Below are 24,870 nucleotides of genomic sequence, written 5' to 3'. Positions count from 1 at the left end.
CAAAAGATCAACATATGAACAGACAGGTGGCTGATACCTACTGGGCTGGTGAGTAATATAAACAGTGAGAACAAGTGTGTGTGAAATAAAACTGGTACATAAATACACTTGCTAAAAAAGTAATCGAAGCATTGCGGAACAAGACGGGGTTACCTATTGCCGGGCAAAACCAGGGTAATCACCGACTCGCACCAAGCATACCGGAGCTTCCAGTCGGGCTCGGTGCCCTGAAAAGCGCTGCAGGTGCTCAAAAACAAAAGACCCCCAAAGGAGCCCATAGAATTTAAATGGGTACCTGCCCACTCCGTGGTAGAGGGCAACAAACTTGCTCACCAGCAGGCCTGTGCGCTGACTTACCGGGCCACAGCCATGGAAGAGGTGCAGGACCAACCCATGGTGACCTAAAAGGAAATACTAGTCGCACTCTACTGCAAGACCCTAGATGACGCGTTGCTGACACATGAGGAAGTTCTTCACCCAGGGATGAGCAGGCACAAAGAACCGTCGGTGAACCTGGATCTGAAAAAAGATGCAGCACTGCGTTTTTTGAAGGCTAGCCCTGTTCCGTTTGCAATGTGTACCGCAGTGGAGGCAGAACTCCGGATGCTCCAAAGCTAAGGCATAATCGAGCCAACACAACACTGAACGCTGTTGAAAAACTGGCGGTAAATCTGATGTGGGCTGTAACCAATTTTGTGGTGAGCGTGCTTGGAGGCACTGTTTTTTCAACAGTGGACCTCACTAATAATAATAATAATAATAATTTTTATTTGCACGAGAAAGTTTGCCCACTCAGCGGCGTGCGAGGCTAGACAGAAAGGTTAATACCCTTGCGCATGTGCGCCTGCTAGCCCGCCGCTGAGTAGGTATAAACATAAACAAACTGTAGTCGTAAGTACAAGGTAACACATATACACGTATGGAAACAATGAATAATCAGAGGGGAAGATAAGAAAACTCGCTGTGCCCCAACCCACCCCCACGCAGACCACGGCAGAGGCCCCAGCCACAAGGCATTCCACTAGCTGTGTGTGACAGTGGAGACAGCAGATATGCTCACCATAAACACCGTCAAAGGACGACACAGAGTGAAAAGGATGCTCTTGAAAATTTCGGCTGCCGCTGCAATTTTTCAGCTCTGCAAGGAGACAGTCCTAGCAGGAAAACCCATCATGGAATTCTACCTGGGTAATGTTGTTGTGACGATCTGGATCGGTCATCAAGATAAATGGGCACCGTGCTCAGGAAAGACATGTCAACGTCATCAACTACCATGCCAAAACTACTTCTTTTATTTCGATCATGAGCGCTCGCACGAGCCGCTTCAGAGCGATGTCTCTTGCAGCTCGTCACGTGCCAAGGGTTTTAAGTGTCGACCTGATATCACGCTGCCATGCAACAAACATTAAACAAATACTGCATTGAGCAATATGCACATGATTAAATAATGATATACATACGACGTGATAAATGAGAAAAAAAACTTATAAAGTTTACAAAATTCAGTCCCCAGGTAGAGGCTGCACAAATTTGACGACCGGCTTCAGTTTCTCCACATGCACTACATTGTGGCCAGTACCGTCCACGAGTTCAAGCTCGTAGTTCACGGGAGAGAGCCGGCTCACGATTTGGCGAGGGCCAGTAAATCATAGTGTTGCCTTGACTCTGATGAGTGGGCTCTCCTACAACTCGAGCTAGTCCTTAAAAAGAACATACATGTGCCACTGTCAAAGTCGCTTTCTTGCTTTTCTTGAGCAAGCTTGATTTGTCTGGAGGTCACCTTCCGAGCTGCGTACCGCTGTCAAATGTGTCATCAACGTTGGTGCTGAGGGTTGACAACTTTCCAAGGTTCTGAGACGGAAGTCCCCCGGCAAAAAAAGGCTTAATCAACGGAAAATGTGGTCAGTGTTCGCATTGCTGAGCTTGATGGACCTTTCCGAGAAGCGTTCTGCGCACGCGCGAGCGCCCGATGCCAAGCGGCGGAAGTCGGAACAAAAAATCGAGGAAATTCGGAAGGAGGCTGTATATCAGCGAGTAGAACACACAACTGCAGCATATATATAATTGTGTTACACAAAAAAAGAACGTAGACGGAAAGAAGAACACGACGTTTGGGTGGACGCCACGGATGCCCCTCTTTAAAGTTGCCTTGGGCAGGCGCCGCTGCTCAGAGAGCGAAGAAACTGGTAGCGTAGCTCCCATTATCGATTGGTAGCACAGGTAGGTCACTTCCTTGATTTTTAGTTCGTGCAGCCACCGCCTGGTGCCGTCGGTATATGGAAAAGGTCCATTGTCTTGATGCCCACTGCAGCACCAGAGGTGATGTAACAAACTACTAATGACACCTTCCAGGCGGTAGGGGCATCGGGTTTTCACTTTTCTCCGTCAAAAATGCAACAGACTCAAAGTGCCGTTGCCATTCCAGGAATTCTTGGGTCAGCTCTTGCCGGCATCACGTGACAAAGTGGCCGCGTCTCTTACAAATGAGACGGAGCGGACGAACTTCAGGGTATTGGGACGAAGAACATTGAAAGTCCCGCGAAGTTTTTGACACATGCTGAAGCGACACATGCTGCTTCTTTTGCTTCCCTGTTGCAGAAGGGGGCTGGTGACGGTTGCTGTCGTCAGCGTTCCGATGAGGCGGTGGCCGGCCCTGCTTCAAGAGCAGGAAGGAGTGCGCTTTCTTTGTCCCTGCGCAGCTTGCACTCGCTCTGCAGCGAGAGCCAAAACCGGTGTCTTTGGTTGGCCGAAGACAACCTGGTCAAAGCAAAGAAAAGAGTCCAGCAACTCATTCAACGAAGCGAAGCGCCTGTCGAAGCATGCTTTCGTGCTTTGTGGAAGAGTGTGGCCAGGATAACCTTGCATTTTTTCGCCTTCGTCTCTGGGTAGCTGCACTCATGGATGAGCTCCAGTAAATGGAAGGCGGAGTCGGTGCAGGACTCTCCCGAGTGCTGACTTGTGCTGAACATCTTTTGTTTTGCCTCAGCTTCGTTGTCCAGGTTGTAACGACGACGGAAAGCTTTCTTCATTTGCTCCTACATTGTTAGCTTGGCCGTCTTGAGGTGGTACATAATCTACATGGAGTCCTTAGATGGTAGCTTGGATACAATCAATAGGATGGCCTCACCTGGTGCAACTTTAAACGTCTGGAACCTGGAATTTATCTGGTGAAACCAGGCGATGATGTCCGTGCGCAGCTGAGAAACCGAGCTGACAGTCACGTTGGTCAGCGACTGCAGTGTCTGCGGCTGACTCAGCTTGAACAGGAACCCTCTTCCTAGGTGCTTTGGACCTTTTTTTTCTTTGCGGACTCTTGGAACAGTGTTTGTCAGAGTCCATGCTGCACGAAAACTCCGAGGACGAGGTTTTCGGCATCCTTGCCTCGAGCTGATCAAGACGATCCATGATGCTGACAGGTGCCAGCAGGCAAATTCAGTGTTGCCTGTAGCTGTGCGTTGAAGAATCTGAACGCAGACATTTTGAGCGGACTGCCTTTCCTGCGGGCAAGGATGAGCCCAACCCTCCCACAGTTCTGCTCATGTTGCAAGCGTTGACAAGGGCGCTATAGTCTGTTGGAGGTCAAGAATAGCATGAGAGTGGAGAAGAGGAAACCACCTCTACTTGTCATGATAGGTGGTTTGCTTCTCTCCAGTGTTCGCTCCGCCAATGTCGAGAGAGAGGGACAGAGACTTCTCCTGCTATTCTTGACCTGCAGGAGACTCTAATTATGTTCCAGAAGCTGGCAGAAAAGACCACATAGAATTTCACCCTTTCGCACGTGTCTGAAGCAGTTCAGAGTAGAAATGTCGGAGGCCCCAGAGAGGATATTTTTGACCTATTCAAGGGTTTTGTTACGCTGCTGCCGCCGCTATTCATTCTGAAAACTGCAGTCCCCTGCACGCGCGATAACCCTGCTGTGGGCCTGTGCGTGCAGTACACGAAACGACACCACCTGTCTTGTGCACAGCCGTCTGTCCCCTGTGAGCGGTTATGACGTCACCAAGCATGTGCACAATAGCTGGTGAGATCAGTGTGTTGGTGACATGATGTTGTTTAATGCAGGGATCATGTGTTGTGATACCAATGGATCCACGGTCTGGGTCGCTGACTGGTGCACTCCGTATACCTCAGAATCATCGCCATGAAAGCCTGTGCCAGAAGCTATATATCTAATGGCCAGGAATTGGGGAAAATAGCATATATGGGTGTAGCACAATATGGTCCCAGACAAAATGGTCCCAGGCAAAATGGTCCCGGACAATATGGTCCCAGACAAAATGGTCCCGGACAATATCGTCCCGGACAATATGATCCCAAACAATATGGTCCCAAGCGCAAACCTGGACAAAATGGTCCCGAGTAAAATTTCCGACACATTTGACGCACTGTCTAAAATGTCACTGATATCTGCAGCGATTACTTTTAACGGTCTATTCGTCACATGTCGATTCGTCATAGGGGGAATAAAGGCAATCTACCGTGCAGATACCGCATGTTTTGATGCAATGTTAGAAAATATGAATGGAAATTTAATAAACATGCTTTTGAACACATGACATGTTTTATTACGTTCCCACAAAAAGTCTACCCTTCTTTGATGCTGTTTGGCCTCAGCAGCCCTTGCGCCATAAAAACCCAATCCAGTCCAAAAGGTCTACGATCTTGAAACGGCACTTGGCCCCACGCCTTTCAGAGGGTCATTCATGATACGGCTCAATTGTTTGTACTGTATGCAGATTGTTTGAAGTTTCTGTTGCATTTCTCGGTAGACTGGTTGAAACTCAAGTTGAACACACGAAAAGTAGAACAAATGGCGAAAATTATGCGTGAAAAATATAAACTCTAGATTGACAAACGGCTCGCAATATAAGTATTTTGCGAATACATTTAATAACATAAACCTGTGAAGACCAAGCAATTAAAAAGTAACTTTAAAATAACCAATGGCTCATGTCACAAATGTTTACCAAAAATAAATACATGCAATCTACAAACCTGTGAAAAGCAAGAAAAAAAAGAAAAATGCAGCGAAAACAACATGGGACCATTTTGTGCGGCTTGGCACTTGGGAACCATTTTGTCCGGGACCATATTGTCTGGGATCATATAAGGTCCGGGACCATTATGTCTGGATCCCATACTCAATGCCAAACAACCAGAAAGCCAAGCTAAAAACACTGACATTGAGAATGGCCAACATCCTGGAATGAAATTCACATAGGCTTTACTGGTTCAGTGTTGAAAAGCATTTCAGGTTGTTATACACCTAATGGCTGAGATAGCAGCATGTCGTCGAGCGTAGTAATCAAGGATTTATGGTCTTTGTTAGACACAATTGAAGTGTTAATAAAGGTTTGTTTGGGCAACGGAGCTTCTTTAAGTTACCATGATTTATTGCATGAATATCTGAGTCACCAGCGCGTCTCATCATCGGCAACTCACAGGCTGAGCAGATGGTACAAGAGCTCAAGCAATTGCAAGGGCAACTACAGTAGATAAAAAAATTTCAGGTTTATGATTGGTTAAACGTCATGTAGGTACAACAGCGCAAAACAAAGAGGACTAAGGAAAGGAACAAACACCACAGGACGAACGATGCACTAGTCCTGTGGAGCTGGTCCTCGTTGTTTTGCGCTGTTTTATGTTTAGCCTTCAATAAAGTGACCAGATGTCTCCATTTAGGCGGGGACAGATAACGCTTTTCCGACCAAGGTCGCTGTCTCGCCAACGGGCTTGTGGGACAGCGCGCTTTTTCTTTTTTTTACGGGCGAAGCTCCTTAGGGGCTAGCCATGTCCGTATGTCCATCCGATGTCCGGCGTCAAGTGCTCGTGCTCACGAGCACGTGAGCACATGCTCCCGTGCTCGTGTAGGGCAAAAAACAACCGCATCTCCACGTGGTGGATGATGTTGATTGGGGCGAAGCTCTGGTGGTGCTTGTCTGCGTAGACGCTGAGCCGCAGCATGAGCCTTTCGTTTGTTTTCATCCATGTCAGAAAGAGAATGTGTGGTATGGAACGTGGTTATATCATTTGAGCATTTGACCGCAGCGTGACATGGATGAAAACGAACGAAAGGCTCGGCATGCTGCGGCTCAGCGTCTACGCAGACAAGCACCGCCAGAGCTTCGCCCCAATCAACATCATTCACCATGCACGTGGAGATGCGGTTGTTTTGGGTAGCGGACATTTCATCGAACGCCGTTTCATAGAACGCCGTTTCACCGAATGAATGGACATTTCATCGAACGCCATTTCATCGAACGCCGTTTCATCGAATCGCTAAGGGCCGTTTCATCGAATTTCTCTGTATCGAGTTTTGGGGCATAACAGTGCTTTATTTGTTAAGACAAAAGTAGTCACTTGTGAAACTGTGTTTAAGGTGGAGTCAAACTACTAAAAATAAAAACCATTGGTATAAAAAGAAATAAAAACAAATGGGTATGCGACTTATTGAAAAGTTTTACTCGTGTACACGACAGAAAACATGACACTGGAGGTAAAGGACCGACACTTCAAACACTTTTAGGTTTCTGTGTCATTTTTTTACCGGCAGTCTGGGGGTTTCAGTAATGTGCAACTCACACCAGCTCGTTTGCACATTTACGTTTAGTTGAAGGTTTATTCACGGAAAGCATTTAACTGCCAGGGCAGCACGCTTACGATACTCTGCCAGGAGAGCACACAAAATAAAACATAACGATACGCTGATTATCAGCTTTATGCTCAAATTGAACGTTTCTGCTTTTTTTTTTTTTTTTTAGTTTTCAAACTATACAGAGACAAAAGCTGCACAAAGTTTCAGCCAACGTTGTTCCGGGCTATCACCTGGACTGGAATCACCTCCCCTTCACTGTTAACTTTATCACCGGCCCTTTCGCCTATGAATGATATTCAGGGCGCTTTCTTATGAAGGCCAACCCGCACCAGACAATAGTAAAGCCCTGGCTGTACTCTGTCACCGAAGAAGACAAGAACCCTTTCGGATCCTCACATAACCCAAGGTTACACGTACACGCTGTCAGACAATAAAACACTACCCGCTTCTCAGAAAGCACATCATGCTTTCTGTTTTTTTTTTTTTTTTGTCTCATTTTTAATTGTTTTATGTGACATGGAGTGGGGTCATTGTTTTATGGAGGCTTTCTTCTTGAAGCAGGATATGTTCACAATGGAACTTATCTCGTCACTGCACCCTGTGATTTAAAAAAGGGAGAATTAGATGACGTGTATAAAAATTAGAATAAATTACAAAAATATTACAGGCTGTAACGGCGCTCGATGAAAGGGCGTTCAATGAAATGGCTTCGATGAAACGGTGTTCGATGAAACGGCATTCAATAAAACGGTGTTCGATGAAACGGCTTCGATGAAACGGCGTTCGACGAAATGTCCGGACCCAGGTTGTTTTCACTTGCTGCCCCGAACCCAGAATAGACGAAAGACACGGTTAAACGAAACTATCGCACCAGTAGGTTGCTTTCCCTGATGAAGGGACAAAATATGCTTGGCAAAGAAGATGCTGGTGCTGAAGGTTAATTTGCATATGACATCCCAATTCCCATTAGATTCCAATTGGAATTTAAAATTGGTACCAGTTGGGTTTTCAGACAACCAATTTATCCCTGCCAAATGGCAGCCGAATTCGCTAAGGGGAAGCTCATCGCCATCTTCTCTAAACTGGGTTCTCAAGGGATTCGATAAACCGGGGTCGGTAAAACGGCGTTCGCTAAAACGAGCTTCTCTAAACCGGATGCCTCCGAATTATTAAATTCCAATTGATGAGACCCATTGGCCAATGTGCTGATTGGAACCCACTAAAACCAATCGATTCCGGTTAAAACCAGCTAAAATTCCAATTGGATCTAATGAGAATTTTAGCTGGGGATCTACTATCCTAAGAAATATTCTAACCAAATATATTAGATGTGTATACCAAACAGTATGCAAATGGCAAGGAAATGTTTTCACAGTGTATACGGAATAATAAAAAGGAGTGATTTGTATACCAAATTTAAACTTTTCAAGTCTCGCAACACAATAATACCCCCTCCCCCCTGCAGCACTAGGATTTACTCATGTATACACCGTGGCACGTAGCCAGGAGAGAGACCCATGGTGCCCAGGCTCCCCCCGAAATCTTCCATTTTGCTGGGACCACCTCTCACCCCTCCCCCTCATACAGAATTTAGTCATGGGCGGGCGCCACCCGAAACAAAATCCTGGCTATGTGCCTAGCTGCACCGTGCAAACGCTTAAATGTCGGCTAAATATTGCTTTGCGGCGCTTTTGGAATATGTGCCTAATAACTAGTGCATGCCTACCCTAACCGATCTGTACCCGTGCACAATCATCTTCATAATACCTCACCCCCTTCCTCCTCATGCCTTCCACATCTGTCAGTTGGAAGAGCTGGACCACCCCACCCCGGGAAGCACAACTGACACTATGGCCCCAGTTAGTGTCACACATTCTCAACGTCGCAGAGACCATGCTGCCGCCCTCACTACCAGCATCTTTTTGACCGCTAATGAGATGCAGATAATGCGGACGAAGCATCATTGTAAATAAAATTTGTCTCTCTCTCCCTCCTAGCTGTTAGCCAAACGTCTCCAATTAGATAAAAGTAATTGGTTTTTTGGCTAAATGGATACAAGCTCCCAGCATGTTAGATTTCCTCACACTTAGCATGGACTAACCACTAGGGCTGCATGTGACCCCCCCCCCCCCCCCCCCCCCCCCCCCCCCCCGAGGTCACGTGACCCCCTCCGAGACACCCCCCCCCCCCTGCCCCCCCCGGAGGAGATTCAAGAATGAGGAGAGGAGGAGGATAAGGAGGTGAGGGGGGAGGAGGGGTATACCTTCCCTTCGCTACTTCCCTCCTCCTCCTCAAGAGCTGCGCTCTAATTCGGCATGACAGGGAGTGTGTAAACGTCTTTCACTTTTTAACTCGAGATTAAAGAAAGAATATTTTATATGGCAAGATCTGTAAATTCACTCAATTAGGTATGATTGGCTGTCTCTATAGGATTTATTTTATATCAGATGCGTCGTTTACCTGCCATCCCATGACATCAGACCTTCTGAGGTCACAGTTCATAAATATTTGATAGTTAAACTTACCTTATAAATGAACAAGTAGAACAACCTTCACGATTTTAGCTGGGTTCTCGTCTAAGCATATAATGCAGTGAAAATCATGGGAAAACTTTTTAATGTTCAAATTGAAAATATTTGGCCAAAATTTTTCGCTCCAAACTCAAAATCCACTATTTGCATATGACTATAACTTAGAATAAACTGTTTTTTCAAAATTGTCATCGGCCCACATCAGTTAATGTTTTTGTTTATTTTTGACCCCGAAACGACTGAGGACACGGATGATCGCATAATTACCTCACGGGATATACTCGGAAGCAGGCCTGAACGTAGCGGGTCAAACAGTTTCGAAAGAATATACAGGAAAGGAGACAAAGTGAAGCCTTCTGGTGCTCAACGAGAATGTACGACGACCACTGCGGGGTCTCTGTCCAAAAAGCCATCTGTGGTTCCACAGCAAAGTGTCCAACCATTGAGGTGTTTCTTGAGATTATCAACGAAAAAGGATATTTCATTTGAACCTGCCTTCGTGTTTACTCGAGCGGCTCTGAAGAGAACAAATAAGTGAAACAAGCGCCGGCTTTCTGCACAATGTGGGGACGGCTTCCTTGAAAACTAATAGGGAAGAGGAGACGGTGACCCGCTGGGTGTAAGAATGACAGCGCACATCCTACAAAGGCGAAGAGAGAGGGGGAACACTCAGAGACATATTGCACGAGCACCGACACCTGCAGATGGTCCCCACATGAGAAGAGTGAGACAACGTTGGTGAAACGGACATTGTTCGCCGCCCCTACCACTGTGGGTGCTGCTTCCTTTATCTCCCGGTTTCGTGCTGACTCGATTCTCAGTCGTGTGCTAAACCAGACAATTTTTTGTTTGTTTAATGCGTGGAGTTACAGTTACAGTTACCCAATACAAAAGAAACAGTCTTACAGTTACAAGTTACCAGCAGTAAAGAATAACTCGTTACCAAAAAGTAACTCTAGTTACCAGTAACGCATTACTAGTAGCAAGTTACTGCCCAAGACTGCTTGTCATGCACGGTCTGGATACGAGTGCTTCGCTTCGCTCTTACCAGCGCTTTGGTCGTATAAAAAGTGGCCTTTGGAGCGTCATCTTCGATGTCGCTCATCAAAAGCATTGGCTTATCAATTATTGCAAATAAATTATGCACATCAAAATGCTGAAATGGCGAATCACACAAAAAAAAGAAACACCCTTTGGGTTTAAATTTTTCTAATTTCTCAGTTTACCTTTCTTCTTACTGTATAGTGCAACAAATAAAATAATATTGTTTTGGTTTGTGATTTCTTAAGTCCAATTTTTGTACTGTGACGAGAAAGTAACGGCGTTACTCTTTTTGCAGTAACTGTAACATTTTACTTTTTGAAGCCGGTGACAGTCACTGTAACAGCGTTACTTTTCCCCCCTAGGTAACTGTAACCGTAACACTGTTACTTTTTGCTGTTAACGTGCCCACGACTGATGACTAGGTTCAATTTCTTTGTTATGCTGTGGTAGCAAACACCGGGCCGTGGGAACAAGTTCAAATAAAGTACCCCTTATAGTTTGATCTCCTGCCAATCGTATTATCGGGCACCGAACAATGGTTCTGAGCACTGCGACACTTTGCGCACCATACTGCTCGACATTTAGAGTCTTTACCCAAAAGGAGACTTTGCAATCTTTGACGACTTAAATTTTCCAAACATTGACTGGGTTCATCTTACCACGAGCAGCTCAAATGCTGCGCGAGAGTTTTTCATGTTTGAATTTTAACCTCACCCCAGTTGTTGAACAACCCACCTGTGGCGACAATATTCTTGACCGTACCCTTACAAGCACACCAGAAATAATAAAAACTGTCAACTGTGTTGCTGGCTTAAGTGACCACGGCATCTTGATCATCGAGTTATCTATCCCTGTGCCGACGCTGAGCCCAACTGTTCAAACAATCCGTGAGCTATAACAAAGGTGATTACTACGTCACCATAAATCGGAACGTGTCATTGTTCTCTCAGTTGTATGTCGAAAACCTTTGTTCAAGATCGGTGGAAGAAAACTGGTTACTATTTAAGAACAAACTTAATAATCTAACTCAGCAGTGTGTTCCGAATGTTATTGTAAACAGCGACGGGCATAACCCCTGGTACAATAAAACTTCACGATCATTATAAATAACAAAAAGCGCATGTATAAAAGAGCTAAAAGAGTAAATAATAACAAAGTCTGGGACGATTATTTTTCATGTCTCAAATCTTGTACAGAGCGTAAAGTTGACGAAAAAGAAGTTATTTTCTTTGAACCTGCAAGAATTCTGCTAAGTAACCCCCAGAAGTTCTGGAAGGTATTTTCACCCAGAGATAATACTGACTCTATCCGACTAAAGAATGAAAATGTAAACGCCCGTGTGAGCCACATTGCACTACCGCTTTAAATAAGTATTTCTCTTCCATACTATCAAACGAAAGCATTGATCATATATTAAGTTTGCCTTGCTCTGGTTTTGAGCCCATGGCCCCCATTGAAACTAACATTTCTGCTTCCAGAATGCTTTGACTTATAGAAGGGTTAAAACTCTCATCATCTTCTGGTCCAGACAATATTAGCCCCAAAGTTCTTAGCAACACCAAAGTAATATCTGTGAATTCCTCAGATTCATATTTTCTTAGTCATCACAGCAGGATTGCCTATACTCCGTTTCACCTTCAGTCCGAGCGCAGCAAATGCTAGGAGCTATCCCAGCCAATTCAGCGTTGAGAGAGTGTCATGTGACCTTGAGCTCCCTGCGTCGCTCTGGCCAACCAAAAGGTCACGCGATTTTTTCCCGACGTACAGTTGGACTGAAGGTGGAACGGAGTACACCATTGGACTGGAAGCTGGGGAAGGTCATTCCGGTCTTTAAAAGCGGTGATCGTGTGCTGGACTCAAACTACCATCTCATATCATATTTTTTACAATCATCAACATGGATTTCAAAGAGGTTTTTCATGCGAGACGCAACTCTTTGAACTCAAACACAAGTTAATCACTAACCTTGACTCGCAGGGCCAAACCGATGCTGTATTCCTTGACTTCTCGAAGGCATTCGAAGGAGTTCCCCATCGTCATCTAATTTCAAAACTTTCTATCCTGGGTATTGACCCTTTGGTCCTTTCTTGGATTCGTGACTTTCTCTTTTCTCGCACTCAGTTCACTGTGGCTAACAACCATATGTCAGATATTACTAACGTTATATCTGGGGTTCCACAGGGGGCATTACTAGGTCCACTACTGTTTCTTATTTTTATTAACGACTTATCAATTGTAGTCTGTCTCTTCGCTTACGATTGTGTCCTATATTGCAAAATTACTTTGTCTGATGACCATTTGAATCTTCCGAGTGACCTTGACCTGATTCATGCCTGGTGCTCCAAACGGCTAATGTCATTAAACATGTCAAAATGTAAATTACTTTGCTTTACTTGGAAACATGTAACATCATATTTTTCGTATTCCATTGGCTCTGGACTAATCATCTCTGCCCGCCTCCATCTATAAATATTTTGGTGCAACACTACCTAATCACTTAACCTGGAATAACCACATTGAAACAGACTCAGCAGAGACTTTGCGCACTCTCGGGTACACCAAAAGAAATCTGAAGGCGCCACCATCTCATCTCCGGAAAATGGCATACGAGACTTACGTTGGACCAAAGTTGGAGTATGCAGCAGCAATTCGGAATGATCATCAAATTTATCCCATTAACCATCTTGAGTCAGTTCAAAATCGCACGACCGGGTCGATTCTTAATGACCATTACCGAAGAACTAGTGTCTCTGCACTGAAATGCCCGCTGTATAAGTCGCGCCACAAGATATATCATGCTTAACCCCATTTCATAGAATTTTCTATTATAATCCAATGCTTCATAACTCACTCGTACTTCCTCCTTGAAGAGCATCGTCTCGACTAAATCACCCATGTCACGTATCTCGGATCGCAAACTACTTCAACCAATCAGAGAGAGAGAGAGAATAAACTTTTATTCTGAGCATTTCAGCACGGTGGTCTGTGCCGGAAGGAAGGGCTTCCCTTTTCACGAGATACTATATGCTGCCTTATCTGCCTGGCCCCTGTTGATTAATTGAAGCTGATCCTTCAGGGCGGGGCTGGACAGCAAGTTCTCCCATTGCTCTACAGGGGAAAGGGTGTGGGTGGTCTTGATTGAATTTACACTCACGTATGTTGTGGCAGAGGGCTCCTATCTCTTGGCATACTGGGCAGTTCCCACTGTATTGAGTGAGGAACATATGCGACTGAGCAAAAGGGGGTGGGGGAAGGACCCCGATTGAATTTTCCTATACGCTACCTGTTCCTCCAGCGTTAACTTAGGATGCGGGGCTGGCAGTCTTCGCCTTTCTTTGCAGTAGAATGCGACTAGCATTTCCTATTAGGTGACCATGGGTTGGTCCTGCACCTCTTCCACGGCTGTGGCCTGGTAAGTCAGTGCACGGGCCTGCTGGTGAGGAAGTTTGTTGCCCTCTACCACGGAGGGGGCAGGTACCCATTCAAATTCTATGGGCTCCTTTGGGGGTCTTTTGTTTTTGAGCACCTGCAGCGCTTTTCAGGACACCGAGCTCGACTGGAAGCTCCGGTACGCTTGGTGTGAGTCGGTGATTACCCTGGTTCTGCCCGGCAATAGGTAACCCCGTCTTGTTTCGCAATGCTGCGATTACTCTTTTAGCAAGTGTATTTATGTACCAGTTTTATTATGTCTCATGTACTCCCCCCCCCCCCCCCCCCCCCCCCCCACACACACACACACACACACACCTTTAAAGCCTTTAAAGTTACAATATATATATATATATATATATATATATATATAAAAAAGGTGCCAGCAGCATTGGAAGAATTTAGGAGCGGGGGTGGGGGCAACCAGTTTGAATTCCTGTGCCGACGTGACGCCACACATAACTTGAGCACATTATATAACATTCCCACCCATCTGATCGGCATTCCTAATCAGTTTTATTTCCATATGTTCAGTGACAATGTGAGCCAGTTTTAGATACTATACTTTTATAGTATTACTTTTCCGTACTTCTCACTGCAACGTTTTCATGGCGAGCATACTGTTCCCAGCTGCAGATCACGACAGCCGCGCACAAGTAGCGAGCCTCAGTTTGGGCATCTAGGACGTAGTACGTAGCTGTTGTGCGTCTCACCTACGCACTGCAAAATCTGCGTAAAACGATCCAAACTTCTTTCAGCAAGCGCTGTGACCCAAGGGGGTATCGGAAGTCGAGTGTGTTAGCGCACCGCAGCTCGTACGGCGAAAGGTCCCGCTGCCAGGGATCCCCACCCCTACCCGTTTCGATCTGTTGTGAGGCACAGACCCCAGGCTAGCAGTCGTACTGTAGTGGCTAAATTTTCTCATCTACAGCCTGAAACGGTGTCGCCAGAACCCAGACAGGCCGATCGCACGCTATTTAAAATAGTGAACGTCTTATTTTCTTCCGCTGTGCCCAAAATGACGACAGTGCATGCGATTGAAAGACCAGCGGACAGGCTACCACTCTTGCCTTCGAATCGCTCGGGAGTCGGGCACCTGCATTTGCACCATGATCGAAGAACCAGAAAGAAGCGATGTCAAATCACATCGACACAGAATCACTCCAAGCTTCCTTGCTTGTGCCCTTCAGCTCTGCGCGCCGTCAGCCGTATCAACGCTAATCACAATTAATTAACGCCTGCCGTGCGCGTTCCGCCGCTCATACCCTACTCATACAAACAACAACAAACAATCAGGGTGTTATGCTGCAGAAAGTTACTTCCGCCAGTTTTAGCGAAATGCGGAGCTCAACCAAAGGCTCAACCCCTGCTCAGCCGACGTTATTCAAGGTATTGAATTTGGCGTAAGGGTAGTGTGTTTGGGGTATGCGAAAAAGACTACGGTATTGACTATGGCGTACGCCGAAATGACTACGGTATTGATTTTAGCGTACGCCAAAACCACTACCGTAGTCGGAGCGGAGGGGTAGTGAGATCGGCGTCCTACACCGGCTATGCGTGCAACCCCCCCCCCCCCCCCCCCCCCCCCCCCCCGAGAACTTCTCAACCTGCACCCTCCGGGAAATAAAAAGTCTACGCCGCTGGTCTGCACTGTTCACATTGTCCCCACGCTTTGAGCTACGTTTGCGCGCGCTCAGGGCTCGGTCACGCGCAGTAAACACGTGCGGCACTTGCTTTCCGGAACGAGCTTGGAACCATGTCAGGTAGGTCACAACTGCGCTCTTATTTTTGGTTTCTTCTCAGCTTCTGAATGCTGAGAACACGTTTCAAGAGCAACAATGTACTTCTCGTCTTGACTGAACTACTGACAGGGTATTTATGCTCGCTGAAGTTTTTAGTTGTACGTGACATATGAGAGCTCAACTACCTAGAACAGAATTTGCGGCTCGAAATTCGGTTTCTTTCCGCCCGAAAACCGCCGATCAAGAACTGGCCGGTTCGAGTCTCGCTCACTCTCTTTTCCGCGGTCACGGGCCGTTTTCTAAGGTATCGATGCGACCACCAAATTTAATCAAAGTCGTGGGTCACTGAAGGCACACACTCTATATTAAAAATAGAAAAAAATATGAGAACCATTTTTTTGTGGCTTCTAAAAAGCTGCAAATACGTTGATTGAAAAAAACGTTCCACAGATAACCGGAAGCATTCTGTGCGTGCGTCGTTTCGCGTATCGTGGGACGCGCACGGACGGCGTTGGCAGCGGACGACAAACTGTCGTTCGCGGTACCGGCGAATTTTGTCTGCCTTTAAAAGAGAAATTTGGGACTGGTCAAAAGAATTGGTATTCATCCCGTACGACACGCCCGACCACCAAGCCGATTTGCACGAAGACGTCGCCGAGCCGTCGCTCCCTTCTTGTGGCTGAAGACATCGCTCGCGCAAACGTCAAGCGCGACGTGTCTACTTCGAGTTGAATATGCGCGCGTACGATTTCTTTACTAGGTGAGAATGTCGCCAATGCGTGGTGCATCCCGACTTCGACCCGGGAGTGCTTTTGCTACAGGAAAATCGGCAGCAAACTTTCCAACTTACAGTTTATCGGCTGAATTGTTACTAAGGAAAGAGATGCCCTACTTTCGATGCGCCCCAGTAGCTCAGCAGATTCCACTTCTGGCTTTCACCGAGTGCGGACGTGGGATGGCAGGCTCCGCCGGAGTAGCGATAGCGGCCCAGTCGGGCCGCGGTGACAGGAATGACTCTGCGTCTTCGGAGTATCAGATAATTTTGCCGCCTCTGCCAACTGGACCTACGGTGCTCAACACCGTGTTTCTTCACGCCGATGTCCGGGGACGCCCGTACCGTGTGGAGGACTTCCGCGACACCCTGAGTCGTCTGGCACTGCTCCCCGAGGTTCTTACCTTAGGGGCATACCAGATGAACCACGTCTGGGCTGTGACCTTCAGGTCACCCGAGGGTAAACGGAAAATCATCGCTGCGGGCGACCTCGTTGTCAAAGGACGGCGATGCGTCGTCGTGGACCCGGCGAATAGGGACGTCCGAGTCAAGATTCATTGGCTGCTTCATTACGTTCCCGACGACGAGGTGAGGGTGGCACTTGCACCGTATGGCCAGGTGATTGACGTAGGAACTGAGAAGTGGCGGGTTGAAGGAGTCATGGGCTGCGGGTCGATGACACGCACGGCTGTTATCCGGCTCAAGCCAGGGATAGGGTTGGAAGACCTGCCCCATCAGCTGCGTATAGCCGGAGGACCGGCTCTCGTCGTGGTGCCGGGCAGACCCCCGCTTTGCCTGCGCTGTCAACGGACCGGGCACATCCGACGGGACTGCCGTGTGCCGAAGTGCACAACCTGCCACCGGTTCGGCCATGACGCGGATCACTGCATCAAGACCTACGCAACGGCCACATGTTCGAGTGGACAAGACGCCAACGCCGAGCATGTCATGGATGAAGCAGACGCGCAGGAAGCACTGGAAGGGACGGGCCCCGCCACCAAGTCACCGGGAAGCACAGGCACGCAGGTCGACCGGGCCGCGTCTGAGCATTCGCTGAAGGTGGTCGCTGCTTCATCGGTCGACGCACCCATGGGAAACCGGGAAGAGGCGCCGACCAATAAAGACGAGACAGCGACAGGAAATAAACCATCGACGTCGAAGAATGATGGGCCTGAGTTAAACACTGCGGTCCCACCGGTTAACGAGGTTCACATGGTCGACGCCAGCGGGCTGGCTACGAAACGCCCGCATCCCGAAGACTCCGACTCTAAGCAAGTTGACGGCAGACCGACCCTGGCGGAGGCACCGGCGAAGGCGGCACCGCCTAAAAGGAAGCCGCTTCGACCCTCTCCGAAACCTGCACCCGAACCCAGGGAACCGGACAAACAGGCCGGTTGAAGCGTCCCCGGGCCAGCTCCTGGTGAGGATACGCAAGTCACTGACACGCGGGGACGTCTAGCCTTAGCGACAGTCTGAAAGTAGCGACGTTAAATGTTCGCGGGTTTGCCTCGCGTCGCAAACAGTACCAGGTTAGAAGGCTGCTAATCGATAATGGCATAGACGTCCTAGCGATTCAGGAGACAAAGGTTGAAAGCGATGAGACAACCGCTTCCCTGCTGGCCCCTTTTTTACATTACTTTGAGGTTTGCGTCTCTCGTGCCAACGGACTGTCCGGAGGATGTATGTTGTTTTTAAAGAAGTCTTTAAACGCGCGTGACCTCTCCCTCACTGTTGATAGCGAGGGCAGATTTGTTATTTGTGATTGCAGCTTGAACAATGTTGAATACAGAATCATAAATTTGTACGCGCCAAACGATGTCAATTCTAGGAAAATATTTTTTGAAAGGATTTATACGTATCTTGACTGCCAAAGGAAAATCATTATGTTGGGTGATTTTAATTGCGTTTGTGACGTAAGAGATCGCTCTTGTAAAACACGGCAACGTGATATTAGCACGGGTATTTTAAATGAAATGATTTCCGAATTCACTTTATATGATGTTGCGAACTACCAAAGAAATGACCTGGCGTTGCGGTACACGCATTTTCAAGGCACAAGTCATGCCCGTCTCGACAGAGCGTACGTGTCGATTGAACTTTTAACTGGTTTCGATGACTACAGTGTATCACCCGTTTATTTCTCCGACCATGCGCTGGTTTCTTTCTTTGTCGGTGGAAAACAGAAAAACACCGGCTTCCAATGGGAATTGTGGAAACTTAATAATAGCCTGCTCAAGGATGACGTGTTTAATGAGTCTATAGATGCACTACTAGTGAGGATGCATGACCGTACAGAGAACCCCAGTACGAAGTGGGAATGGTTTAAACGGGAGGTCAAGCTAACTGCTATAGAACGTGCTAGTACGCTCGCGTACTGGAAGAAAGCAGAAGAAAAGCTGCTGCTAGATGATCTTCACCGCATTTCTAAACTAGAATGTGAGCATCCCGGACAATTTACAGATCAGCTGAGTTATGTGAAACAAAAAATAGCTGAATTTGAAACACAAAAGTACAAAGGAGCACTCGTAAGAGCTCGAGCGGAGAAATACACTCTGGGTGAACAGCCAACCAAACGGGCACTAAGTGCTGAAGCCAAATATGCAAAAACAAAAAATATCACAATGATAGAATACAATGGCCTATCGACTAGTCGCCCTGCAGTTATTGAAAAGTCTTTTATCGAATATTATAGCAGTTTGTTTCGGCGACGGCAGCACGGCAATGACTCGCAGCTTAAAGATTATCTAGCGGCGACGCCCCGTCTAAGCGATGAGATAAAGGAATGGCTGGAAGCTCCGATAAGTGTGGAAGAAATCGTGCGTGCAATCGATGACCTTCCGTCGAAAAAGTCTCCTGGGCCCGACGGTCTGACGGCGGCTTTTTATAAAAAGTACAAAGACGTAATTTCAGGCCCCCTTCATGCTGTAATAATTGAAGCTTGTGACACAAATACGATACCACCGTCTTTCTTAAACACACACACTGTTCTCATACCCAAAGTTGATGATGAAGAGAATTTAAAAAATATAAAAAATTACAGGCCAATAGCCCTTGGTAATGTTGATTACAAGGTTCTAATGAAAGTTTTAGCCCGGCGGTTGCAGAACGTTATTTGTAAGATTGTGGGTGAGCATCAGACTTGTGGTATCAAAGGTCGTTCAATTCTAACAAATGTTCACATTGCGCGAAGTATATTAGAGGTATGTGACGAGGAATTAGATCAAGTTGCCATGATTCAGATCGACCTAGAGAAGGCCTTCGATCGTGTACAGCACAGTGTATTGTATAAAATATTACATCACGTTAGAGTAGGCAAAATAATATTGAATTTCGTTCGCTTGGCATATACAGGATGTACTACCCAGTTAATAATTAACGGGAAGCTTACAACGCGTATTAGTGTAGAGTCATCCGTCAGGCAAGGTTGCCCACTGTCCCCGTTGCTATTCAGTTTATTTCTCGAGCCCTTTTGTAGAAACATAGTTAAAAATAGACTTATAAATGGTTTTTCTCTCCAAGATATAGAAGTAAAACTTCTAGCTTATGCCGATGATGTTGCTGTTTTTTGCAAAGATAAGAAAAGTATTGTCGAAGCGGTGCGTGAAGTAAAGTCCTACTGCGAGTTAACCGGCGCTGCCGTTAATTGGCAGAAATGCTGCGGCCTCTGGCATGGGACATGGGCCACGAAGCCCGAAGTCTTTGAAGATATATGTTTTATGTCAACGCCAAATGAGTATCTTGGTGTTCCATTGCAACATTATAAACGATCAAATGAATACTGGTCGACGGTGATTCAAGAGACGCGAGAGAAAGCGGGTAAATGGGGTGGGTGGGATATGTCAATTTTTACGCGTGCCACTGTCTGCAACATTTTCTTAATTGCAAAATTTTGGTATGTACTTCAAGTTTTGGCTTGCGCTAGAGTAAATGTACAAAAATTACACCGTGTTTTTGCTGTATTCATTTGGCGGTCTGGGTGGGAAAGAGTATGTCGCGATAATCTGTTTCGCTGCGTCAAAAAAGGCGGGCTGTCCCTATCACATATCTTTGTTAAGCAAGTTGTATCGCGGTTTTTGTTTTTTAGAGAGCAAACTAATCCTTTTCTTCGTGCTGTCATTCAGACTAGACTCGCGGAGGAAATTCCTTCGTTCGTTGTTTCTACATGTTACAAAAGGCAAAGGCGAATTGGTAGTTTTCTTCGCGAGGTGATTGATGCTTGCCGGTTTTTGACTGTACGGTTCTCTTTTGAGTACTTGTCAGCTGTCACCCGAAAACGCCTTACGCGTGATATTATAGATGCTGTCTTTCCTGTTCCTGTCTACCGTTCTATGTTTCATGCTGGCCCAGGGCAGGACGTGTTATCTAGAGTTAAGAAAATGTCTATCCCACCTTCTGTTAAAACCTTCTTCTTCAAGTTACACACAAACACTCTCCCAGTAAAAACTTGGCTTCATGAGAAAAAACTGTTCGTCCCTTGGGGCGTTGACTGTCTGCTGTGTAAAAAGCCCGAAACTACAGAACATGTATTTTTAGACTGCTGGGACGCCTTTCTTTTTTGGGATGTTCTCCAGAGAACTATTAAAAAAGATTTTACTTTAACACCGCATGGTATCAGGTTCCTTCCTGTTCACAAAGACAGCGAACTTCCGGTTGACCTTCTTATGCTTCTGGGCCTGCATGCAATATGGTGCAGTAGAATGGCTGTAAGGCATGCTGATGTGGACGCGCGTCCCGTTCGATTGTATTTTACGGAATCTGTTAGCCGCCTGAAATCTGTGTACGCCACGTTAGAGTGTCCGCCCGACTGGGTGCCAATGTTGGACGCTCTAGAGAACCTGAAAGAATTTTAACATTCATACTCGAGCCCTATGTGTTGTGCACGTGTTTTATCATTGTAATTATCATTGACTGTTGAGTTTGTGTTCATTGTCAAAAGCGGCAATAAAAAAAAAAAAAAAAAAAAAAAAAAAAAAAGCCCCAGTAGCTCAGTGGGAAAGACGTCCGCTTCACACGCGGTAGGACCGGGTTCGATCCCTTGTGAAACCTTCCATTTTTTTTTTTTTTTTTTTTCAAAATATTTTTTTATGTCTACATTTCTTTTTTTACAATTATTACTGAAGAAACAAACAAAAAAAAAATGAGAAACAAATGTTGTGGACGACGCGTCGCTGAATTAAATGGTATGGGATTTCCTTTTTGACACCCGCGAACTCAATGTAATCACTTTTCACAAAATGCAAGGAGCATATAAATCAGGTAGCGTCCGCTTTCCGAGGTGCCCGTAAATGGTCTACAGGAATTGCAGCCAGCCATTGGTCCCCATCCCGTTGATGTATCGGAAACTCTGTCGCACAATGCCACTTCTGTTTCGGACGCAGGACATGTGAGCCAGCTCTTCACGCAACATCTTGGGTGCATTCTTTTCGGAGCCGATCAAAATTCACCACGGGCACTCACTACTCATCTCCAACTCCTCAATGTACAAAACGACTCACCTTGGAGTACAGAACAACGAGCGGAACCGAGCGGAACATACATAACTGCAAAAGAATCCCACGGCGAACAGTTCCGGTACGCCGCATGTCGTCTGCTACGGAAAAAAGCAAAAAAAAAAAAAAACACACGGTCGAGTGTAGCCACGTGACTTCCGCCACTCACTCTCTTCTCTCCACTTCTCCGACCTCCGTCGGGTTTCGGTTTCGGTTTCGAGCAGTTGCGTCTTTTGGTTTTATTAAAAAAATACGCTACTCTGTTGCAAAATATTAATTGGGTAGTCCTCCGACACCATAATGAAGCGCCTGGCAAAAAATTAAAAAAAATTTTTGGGGGGTGTCAGTGTCCCTTTAAGGCGTTCTCGTCCTCAGTGAGCTGCAGTGACGTGGATCGGACTCCCTCCAGGTCCCCTTTGTGCCTAATGTCGCTCGTCTGTTTGTCCCTATAAGTTCTTGCTTCTCCTTCCTAATGCGTGCATTGTTCCATGTTGGGACTCGAGCTCGAACCCCGTTTTCTGCCAGGTGGCGCGGGTTATTTCTAAAATGATGGATTTCGAAGAAACGGCTCCAGCTGAAATCGAAGCACACCTGGCGAGTGATTATAAATCACTCGCCAGCAGTGATTTATACACACAACCCCAACACAGCCCGGACTGAATCCGACCCTTGTTTGCCCCCCGGCTGAGTAATTTCTCCCTGTGAATATCTTTGTTCTTTACAGACGAGTACGAACGAACAGGCAAGTTGACCTTTCTCAAACAAACAGTTTTGGACGACCCCGCTGCAGTTTGCCGCCCGCGGTCATGCTTAGATGCGCCGTAAAATTAGATGGAAAAGTTGAAGCATACACATTATATGTAGTATATACGTATATTGTAACGGACAAGGAAAAGAAAATTGAAAGACGATTAAAAATCCCTGTAAAGCGAAATTAGAGTGCAGCTATTGAGGTATTTTGATTTTGTGATAAACCGTGATGGGAGGGTACGCTGGAGGAGGAGGGTATGGCACGGAGGAGGAGGAGGGGAGATTATGGAAGAGGAGGGTACAGAGGGAGGAGTATGCCCCTCCTTCTCCTCCTGTGCACCCTCCCATCCTCCTCCTCTATACCCTCCCCTCCTCCCACGGTTACCCCGCTAAATTTAGCTGAAAAATGACGTCACGTGACCACAACACCAATTCAATTCCCCACTAAATTTAGCAGGGAACTGACATTTTCTCTAAATTTATTCATTTTACCTTTTTTGATAATATTCGTCTTGGCTGACACATTACAACCAAAAAGAAAGAAAAAAAAAAACAAATTTCGCTTTGTTTAGAAGAGCAACACCGCAAAACAAAAAAAAAAAACACGAAAGCCTTATTTTTGAAATGACGTCCAAGTGATGTCAGAGAATCGGGTCTCTGCAAGGTCGGCTCGCGATCGCTTACTGCTCTTCTCGCGCAGTGGCACACACTCTTTATTTTTTACTAAATGTTTTCGTTTTTTTTTTTTTATATATATACTTTGCGGAAAAGCAACTGGCTTTGTGGCATACTACGTGAGAATGGACTATTTCCAAAACCGACGCGCCCCATCGCGGCGAAATACCACGCAGTGCACTCTGGGAACTAGTTGGCCACTCAGTTTCGGTTTCGACTGAGCAGCAATTCATCTCATGCTATCACGCCGCGACCGAACGCGCTGCTTCCGTTTTCGATTATCTGACTTTTCACGAACGTACAATACACTCACTTTCGAGCGATACAAAACGAAGACCGGGGCACTTTCCTTGGTTCCCGAAACACCGGATATTGTGCGTGCGTATGCGAGCGAAGTAAGTCGTGGCTTAGTCACCTCACCGCACGAGTGCATGTTTGAGCTCAATTTCAATAATCCCGTCTAGTACCAGTGAACTAGAACTGAAATTTGTTCATCTGGAACCTTACACGTATTTCGTTTGCCAAACGTCCGTTTCGTGTTACTTCGTTGGGCGAAAAGCCAGCCCCATCCTCACAGGGTATCAAAGCTGAGCCCGGCGTTTACGCATGAACTTTTAAGGAAACGCAATAAATTCGACCTCACTACTGCACAAAAGTTACTATGATGTCTTCCTCGTGTCATCATATATCTCCCACTCAAATTTTATTCCGATAGAAGATTAACTTTTCGCAAACGCTGAGGTCGGCTAGCTACGACGGAGGCCCAAGCGTCCCCTACTCCTCGCTAAGCCTTTTTTGGACGAGCTTTTCCTGACGCCCAAGATCTTTGCCTGAACGGTGTGTCTGAAATTATCTCGGCATACTCAGGCAGGAAGAAAACAAACACATAACAAATATTATGGCCATTAGCAACCGTCAAACGCGCTTTGAATTCGTTCGAGCACTTGTGTGAAGAATGTCGAACCGTGCGCCGGACGCATAGGGGCTGATGCCCGTCCGGCGCACTTCCGGCGAACGGTGCGACATTCTTCAAACAAGTGCTCGACTTTTGCTTTCTTAACACGGTCTGTATGTGCGAATGTGCGAATGTGTATGTGCGAATGTGTATGTGTATGTGCGAACTTTATGCGCATACGCGATGTTGAATTGGAATGCAAGCGGGTGGGGATTTCACTTCGTGCAGTGCTGCGGGTCAGTACAGATAAGAGATAAGAAGTGTGTTAAAATTGAGCTTTCCAATGGGGCCTCCGAGTTTTACCTCGCATACTCAGCCATACTAAGAAAAACAGTAATTGCAAAAAGTAATATTTTGTCTATGGACGCACGAAACAAACTTCCTGATCAACAACACTAATGTAAAGGCGCGAGCTCGATGTATGCATACTTATTGGTTGCTACAGCTTTTGATTCGTACACAAGCAAGATCCCCCAGCTTTGCAGCGTCGAGATTCCCAGCACTAGCTCGTCCACATACCTCGATTGGAACGCTAACAGGAAGGCTCAAGTACAAAAATACAACAAGCATGTGTTAAGACAAGCTATACGTCTCAGGCTTGTGCTAAAGCTTCGAGGTCTGGCCATTTAGGTTAGTTTAGAGGCCACAAATGACGCTCTCGGGACCAGAAAACATGAGATAACGACCGTTAATAGTCCACGCTCTGTGTATATAATCTCCTGTCGACGTGTCGATCGAAACCGAAACCATGCCACTCTTCTCCCTGGCCTACTAGTTCCCAGAGTGCAACGCGCGCCGTGTTGCATGCAGGGCTTTATGGAAGTAGTCTATTGGTGCCGTTTTGGTCGCCTGATTCCGAAAGCGAATGAAGGAAATAAATGTATCGAA

At 46.4% G+C, this 24,870-nt stretch overlaps 1 protein-coding gene across 1 annotated transcript in view; it reads right to left on the bottom strand.

Annotated features, from left to right (window-relative positions):
* LOC8034021 (protein kinase C-binding protein 1) overlaps window positions 1–24,870 on the bottom strand; it is a 60,286-nt gene that overhangs the window by 31,892 nt on the left and 3,524 nt on the right. The window lies entirely within an intron of this gene.

Source organism: Ixodes scapularis, unplaced genomic scaffold (assembly GCF_016920785.2).
Source record: "Ixodes scapularis isolate PalLabHiFi unplaced genomic scaffold, ASM1692078v2 PGA_scaffold2__306_contigs__length_199485367, whole genome shotgun sequence".
Classification (NCBI taxonomy): domain Eukaryota; kingdom Metazoa; phylum Arthropoda; class Arachnida; order Ixodida; family Ixodidae; genus Ixodes; species Ixodes scapularis.
Note: the sequence above shows the minus strand (reverse complement) of the source record. Positions and strands in the feature narration are given on the sequence as shown.